This window comes from Stegodyphus dumicola, chromosome 7 (assembly GCF_044657685.1).
Source record: "Stegodyphus dumicola isolate Sdum_Otavi_A_Nest chromosome 7, ASM4465768v1".
NCBI classification, from domain to species: Eukaryota; Metazoa; Arthropoda; class Arachnida; order Araneae; family Eresidae; genus Stegodyphus; species Stegodyphus dumicola.
Window position 1 is genome coordinate 145642602 of NC_140774.1, and position 8232 is coordinate 145650833.

An 8232-nucleotide genomic window follows, 5' to 3' on the forward strand; every position below is an offset into this window, starting at 1 on the left:
ATTAATTGAATGAAAAATACTCAATCTTCTGTGAAAAACTGTTTCTTTTTTGTTTTGTTTGCTTAATTTCTTTTATACATTGTTCTAGCTTTATTAAAGTATTTGAATAGAACATGTGGCAACGATTAGATAATTCTTTAAATGATATAAATTTTGTGCATTCTGAGTTATAATATGTACGAAATATAGTACTGTTAAGTAAATCTAGCGCCAGAGTGTCGCTATGGTAAACAAATAGAGTGAATTTTAAAGAATGCATTTATTCTGTTGTGGTTTATGCGCTATCGGCGAAGTAGATTCAATTCAATTCAATAACTTTAAATGAAATGCAAGAAAAAATGCGTATAATTTAATATTCCGTACAAGGAAATCATGTGGTGTACACATCAGAATTTTTTTATAGCAGACGAAGATTTATCCAGTAGTGCTTGCAGTTTCTTCCGTGTAAACTTCTACGGACAGCAATGGTGAATCTTAGTCATAAGAAGCGTTTTAATATATTAGTAAAAGGAATAAATAAGTTGCGCTATGGGACGATAATTATTTTCAGCTTTTTTAATCTGTATGGGAAGATAGTTATTTACAGCTTTTTTAATCCGTGTTTCAACTGCAGGTTTATCATTTTTAACGGTGTCTATAACGTTCCATATCATAATTAAGTACTTCAGCTTACAGACAACTCTTTATATACTCATTACCTACAGTTCAAGATTTATTTGCGTAATCATAGGGGTCGTTTTTCGAAAAAACAAGACTGAAAGTGTACAGACGGAAAAACAGATTTTCCTAACGGAAAGTCAGTACAGATTTAAATGACAAAAATATTCATGCTCTCAGTGGTACCAAAAATCTTTATGCTACAGCTAATGGTACAGCTGCAGACACTAAAATTGAAATTGACGTGAAAAAGTACGCAGCCGTTAATTTGAAAACTGACATTTTAGAGATAGTCGTATTTCTTTCCGATCTTTATTTAAGTGTAAAATGTTACATTCACTTAATAACTGAAATATTGAAATTCTTTCAAGATTTAAATAAGTTTCTCTTACTGTTTATTGCTAAATTTACAAGCGTTGCTTTCGTACACTTATAAGTGGCCTTCAATTGCATTATATTATTAAAAGCAATGAATTACAGTAATATTTTTGTCATTGTCTAATTTCCTTATAAACTATTGCAAATTAACCAGGGTTTTCATAAGTTCAGCGTAAAAGCAGATATTTCGCTGAATGAAATTTATAATACTGTTTCAGATATTAAATCTTGGGTGAATATTTTTTGTTTATCATGTGACTAAACACATTTTCATCGGTTTAAGAAATTTTTTTAAATCTCATATTAGGGAAGCCGAAAATTACCACAGAAATTAAACGACTAATAAATATTTCATTGCAGCGCAGTGTTGAAATTCAGGTACTCTGTAGCTTTTTTCCGTTAAAATTATTAGAACAAGCATCTGTTTTTGATGAATTACATTTTTATATTTATGACGTTCATTAATACCTAAGAATTTAAATAAAAAAATATGATGTGTACACCACATGACTTCCTTATACGGAATATTATATTATACGCATTTTTCTTGCATTTCATTTAAACTTATTGGATTGAATTAAATCTACTTCGTCGATAGCGCATAAACCACCAAAGAATAAATGCACTTTAAAAAAAAAAAAAAAAAAAAAGGAAACAGATTTTCACAAATGATTCAGCATTTCTCATTCAATTAATTTAGTTCTCACTTCGCGACAAGGCAAAAGTACATAAAAACTCAAAATACCTATATTAAAAACTTTGAAGTAAATCTTAAACACTTATTTCCTTGAAAAATTCCAAAAAGGATTAAGCATGATTTAATTCGCAATAATAAATGAAGGCGTTATCTTTGTTGTTGCCAAGCTTAGTCTGTCTAGATTGGCAACAAATCTACTATTCTTCTGTTTCAAATGTAAACAAATATGTCAATGTTATTTAAAAATTAGGCTTAACCGCACTTAAACAGCTTTTAAATTGTTGATAATTTTGCAGATATTGCTTGCAGATTTCCTAAAGGCATTAAAACCTTAGTCGGAAGATAAGAGCAACATAATTCGATCATTTTTAAAGCAACAAATGCGCAATTTACGAACATATAAGAAATGAAACTGAAATCACTGAGCCGGGTATCAGAGTGGATATATATATAAATATATTTATACACATTTGGTGCGGCAGATTGCAATCAAAATACGAGGTGCACATCTGCATGCTATAGCAGTCCTATATACAAAATTTCAACGTTCTGAATTTCAACTTCTTTCTGAAATTTCAACGTTCTCGCATAACTCAAAACTACTCGTTTTTGAGTTATGCGAGATACATACCTACGTACGTATTTACAGACACCACGAAAAAATCCCTTCAGTATTAATTTTAAAGCAGTTTTGTAATTTTTGGGGAGGAAAAGAGTCTTTTATTCTGTCCTTACGTACAGATGTTACGCAAAACATCGTTAAATTGCATTCGATAGCAATCAAAATGGATATTTTCGTTGAAATATGCTACCTGAAACTTTTCGCGATTACAATACTTCCTTTTAACTTCGTACAAGGAAGCAAAAGGTTTATGTATAAGAGCTTCTAGAATGTCTTCTTTAATTGGTATTTGTAACAGCTCTTTTTAAATGCATGTTTTACGATCTGTACCTTAAATTTTGGGAAAATAAATCTTAAGCATAAAACTTAGTGATTCTTAATTATTCTCTTAATTTATCTTATTTTTTATATTTGCTTAGTGAGACTTTTCTTTCTCCTATTACGGTAGAGTTTTATGTTAGGGGTCATAAGAAATATTAAGTTCCTGAAAAATTATACCGTTTTGAAAAAGTGTACTTACTCAGAAAGCAAAGTGCACTCGGAGAAAGTAAAGCGTACTCAGAGAAATCGCTGCTTTCTTTAAAACGTTTTTGTTTTAGTTTCAGAGTATCCGAAAATAAATTTAGGAAAAAAACATTGCTCCATCAGAAACTTTAAAAGCACTAAGAAAGACCGAAGCTTTGAATTTCTATAAGACATAATATGGGTCTACTGAATAAATATCTAATGTACTGATACAAACTTACATGGCCAAATTCGCAACCACAAAGTTCTTAGAGAATAATGTTGATTAAGGAAAGATTAATGTTAATTAATTTCTTGTTCATTCCCACCTGAAATGAAGGACTTTAACAATCATCCCTCAGCGTTACAGACGAAAATTTCCGTATAAAAGGGTGACTTTCGTAATCATAACGCACGAACATTTCTGCCAGCTTTTAATGTTTCCGATTTCGGTTTGGATGTATATTGGAAGAGAAGGAATCAGGGTGCGAAGTGAGACAGTAATTTTTTAATTAAAATCAAGAAAATACCCCTTATTCATGACATTTTGAGGAACTTTGAAATTTCAGGGCTAAGTCCGTAACGCTCGGAGGGTTAAATACATTTTAAATATAAATTATCTTAAACTAATATTTAGAAAGGAAATATATGAAGTAATTCGACCAGTAATAATTATTAATGAAATAAAATTGTACCTATATTACAGTAAGCAATTAATGCACTTGGAAATTTTGTAATTTTAAATAATATGTTGCTGTAATTATTAAATACATCATAACAGAACGCATATCTTCCTGTCTTAAAAATTACTATCAATTTTAGGTAGAGTTTTTTAATTACATAGTATACTAAATAGTTACGATGCTTTCTATAAGATAACGGGGTAAGAATGTATGTCATCGGTTCATTGGTAAAGTTCTGTGTTGCAACTCCTCAAAGCGTAATATATTTAGGTTTAAAATTTAATCGCAAAATTTGATGATATAAAAGAAATGTATTACCTCTCGCAATATTATTACAATATCTTTCGAATTTAATAAACAAACTGAGCAACGTAAAATAAATCTGTTGCCCCTTCCTGGATCAAAATATTTTTATCTTCCTCGGAGCGGTATTTTAGCATTCAGCAAAGTGTAAGATATTTAGCTTTTCTTCCAAATTTATTTGGTTATCAATTGATAAACTAAGCGGTTTACAAGCAACAAACGCTGATTTATCTCAATTATTATTAATTACTAACCGCAGCAGTAAAATTACACTGGTTGGATTCATTAGAGTCATCAATATGTATAAATAAGAGTGTCCTTTTCGTTTGTTTGTGCATGTGCAATTCATGCGAATTTGAGGTTTCATTTCGATTTTCATGAAATTTTGCGCACTTGACCTTCAAAGCAAGAGGATAGTCAATGTCTACATAAGATTTAAAAAATCGCCTCACGAGATCCACACTCAAGGTGCTTATATTGGAACTTGTGCTCATATCTACCATCTTATATTCACGTCGCCACTGCTGTGTTCTGGATGTCATTAGAAGTCATATATGCTAAGCAAAGAATTTATAACTTGTTTACAAAATATAAATATTAATACTCCTACACAGTTTCAATTTTGAAATTGCGTCACCGTTGTTACGTTCCCGCTGTCAGTTCTTACTAAAACCGTTAGACAGAACCGTGTTCCTTTATATCTGAGAAAAGTGTGAGATTTTTCGAAGAGTGTATGAACCTTGAAAATAGAATTTTAGTGCGCTCTCTATCAGTGTTTCGCGAAATTTCTAAAATGGTGAAAAAAATCGGCCAAAGTGGATAGTGCTTTTCCGAAAGCTCATTTCTAAAAAATAAAAACTTAACCGATAACAAGCGAGTACCTGTTCTTACTTAAACCGTTATATGGCGTCGTATTAGTTCTACACTTTTATACAAGCTTTGTAAAATTTTGCACGAGTCGCCTCGAACACTGTCTACTTGAGATTTAAAAAAAAACTATCCCCATCCGCCTAGCTAAAATCTCTTTATTTCGAGTAAAACCCAAGCAACGCTGGGTATTTTGGCTAGTAAAATATACTGGGGAGTTCTTTCAAACTGACGCCAAAAAAGTGGGTAACATTGTTATAAGATGAACATTTTGTTGTGTTTTCAACGATTAATTTTTGTTCGAGAAAAAATGTTTTTCACTTCACTGTCATTATCATTCTTTATCCTGTCTTCCTCAATTTGTGCTGTAAATGTTATCATTCTGCTATCGGACGTCAACGTTATCTTCCTGTCTGCTATCTAAACCTTCCCCTACAGCATCACTTATTCATCATCGCTAGATATTCAGTTACTCAGAGCTTTCTTGGAAATCGCTGGAGTCATATTAACGACAGAAATACAGTCTTTTAGCTATAAATACGTGCAGAACCAAAATAAAAAGAAGACAGAAACAGGCAATAAAATGTCACATAATCGTTAACAAAGCGCTTCCGAGGTGTTTATTAGAGTGTATCAATTAAAAAAGCATAAACGTTCAGAAGAAAAGCATAACAGATATTGGAAACCTTCCTGAACTTTGCTGACCATGTGTGTGTTATTACTCCGTAAAGAATAGTAATAACACAAAGCACCTGCCAAAATGCATTGCGAAATAGCAGGATATTAAAATCGAAGTTGCGCATACAGATGTATAAACAAACGGAAAATGCTGAGTTTTAAATTATATGTTTCATTCATAAGGACAATAGAGTCAACTCCCGAACATACGGAGAACGAACTCCACAATTAAACTCAATATCACTGTTAATCCGAAAGTGGTTAGAAACAAAAGGAAAGAATATTAACCTATACTAGTATTATAACAAAAAATATTCGTAAAAATGTACCTGTATTTTTAAATTAATGTGGAGAATAATTTAATTTAGTTTCGTAAATTAAACCAGCATTAAAACCGAAAGCAGTTCTTGTGTAACAAAATAGCATTTGAAAAGCAGAATATACAATAGGCGCCGTTTAATGTGATCGCGTTTGTCCATGACTACTTTGATAACATTATTAAGCGACAAGAAAATTATTCTTCAAAATATCAATGAAAGGTATCCAAATTAATGGTAAATACAACTAGAAACATATAAATATGTATTTTGACAGTATTATAATCAGAGATAAATTACTATTAGCTGGCTATCAGGGATTGTTAAGGAAAAGTTCATTTAGAAAGAACTCATTATATTTCCGGAAATTATTCGACTGACATCTTCTTCTTCAGAAAGGTTATCACACTATTTTCTTGGATTTCCTTCAAAAGCAATAGGTAGCTATCTTCTGTCAATCATGCTGCAACTTGAGTTTTTTAATCAATATTCATCCAAGCATTAAATTACGTTATCTGCAGAAAAAAAAAATCGTATCTCTTAAAATGGTTGTAAACGGCTCTAATAATCTAAATAGCTATTGCGTGCGTACGGGTTAGTGATAAATTGAAAGTCCAAGTCGATCAAAAAATCAAATTTATTATTATCCCAAGAAATAAAACAAAATGCTGAAATTTCCTGAGAAATATTCGTACAATATGGTAATACGTCACAGTAGATATATTTCGAACTACTAAAACGTTAAATAGAATTAAATCCAAAGCAGAGAAAGCTAATCCGACCTCACCGCGAATTCGCTACAATCAATAATAGCACTAAGTAAACAAATGAACTGTGATTTTTAAATCCGGCTTTTATAATCTTTTTAATCAAGCACGAGAACATTCAGGTATTTTCCTGATTTTAAAAGAGTACAATTACGAGATATCCATTTACCTAAATTTGTATTTGATTTAATTTGTATTTAGTATTTGATAGCATTTGATTTGTTTAAAATTACTTATTGCAAATATTGTTTATGTAGTTATTGTAATGTAATTTTTATTATTGCATTTATGCCTTAGTTGTAAGTTTGGCGCGTGCTCCTGTAATTTTAATGTTTCGGCGTAGCTTTCTCTTAAAACTCGTCACGCATTGCACTGCACGGGGGAAATGAAATAATTTTAATTACAATTCTATTGAAGATAGTAAACTAAATAAAAAAAACCGTAACACTGCCACCTTCCCAAGGACTGCACGTCCTGGGCAGTACAATGCCTGGACAGGAAGCCAACAACTAAGAAATAAATGCAATAATAAACATTACATTACAGTAACAACATAAACAATAATTGCAATAAGTAATTTTAAACAAATCAAATGCTATCAAATACTACATACAAATCAAGTCAAAAACAAATTTAGGAGCGAAAAGGACCATGGATCATTAATTCGATTCTTGCGTCGTTGCTGGGAAATGGTCTTATTTTCCGTACCCTAGGCTCTTCCGCAGTTCCTTCGTACGTGGCCTTCAGCTCCGCAGTTCCAGCACTTTTTTCCGGTCTTTCCGTTTTCGTCACACGTCATTTAATTGTTTGTTTAACTCATCTGGGCTATTTTCCGTGTTCTGTGTGTTCTGCTGTTCCTTCGTATGTGGCCTTCAACACCGCAGTCCAGCACTTTAGATATGGTGTCTTTTCTCTCCTGTTCCGTCTTAAGACACTGACTGGTCTTGTCAAATCATCCGTTTCATTTTCCATGCCCTGGGGTGTTCTGCAATGGCATCGCATGTGGCCTTCAGTACCACTTTCCAACACTTAAGAGCCAGTTTGTTCTCACTCCTACTCCGTATCAAAGCATTGACTTGTCTGGATAAATCACCTGAACGAGCCATCAATTGATCCACTGGCTCGTGGACACGCAGAGCCCTGACTGGGTGGAGATCTCTAAGAGTTGCTTGCTGGACTGCCTCGAATTTCATGGCGTACACTAGAACGCTTTTCAAGTCCTTGACATCCGCCATTCACAGAACTTTCTGTATTTCAGAATCCGGGATGCCGTCGTTAAAGTACTGCAGAGAGAGGATTTCCCTTGTTTCTGTTGGACACTCCGAAAAGGCGAGGTGAGATAGGGTAGCCTTTCAACATCCATGGCGAGCTCCTGGATTGTTTCAGTTGGCTTCTGTTGACGGGATTTTAATTGAAGCTCACTGTAGTCTTTTACACATTTCCTCGCCAAAGCGCAGCTCCAACGCGCAGGACAGAGCTTCAAAATCTAGCCTTTTGTTTTCGGGAAGAGTCCACTGTGTCTGCTCTCGAAGTAGCGACATGACAGGCTTTAGCTTCGTGATCCCATCCATTTGCTTCCGCTACTTTAGAAAACTGTGTCTTATATGCTTGCCAAGAAGTCTTCCCATCAGATGTGGATAACTTCATGGAGGAACGAGAAGGCACAAATAAAAATTTAAATCCATCAGAATTGCTTCCTGCTGTCGCTATTCATTTCTTTCAGGTGTCAACTTCTTTGTCGATTGCAGAGACTCTTTCA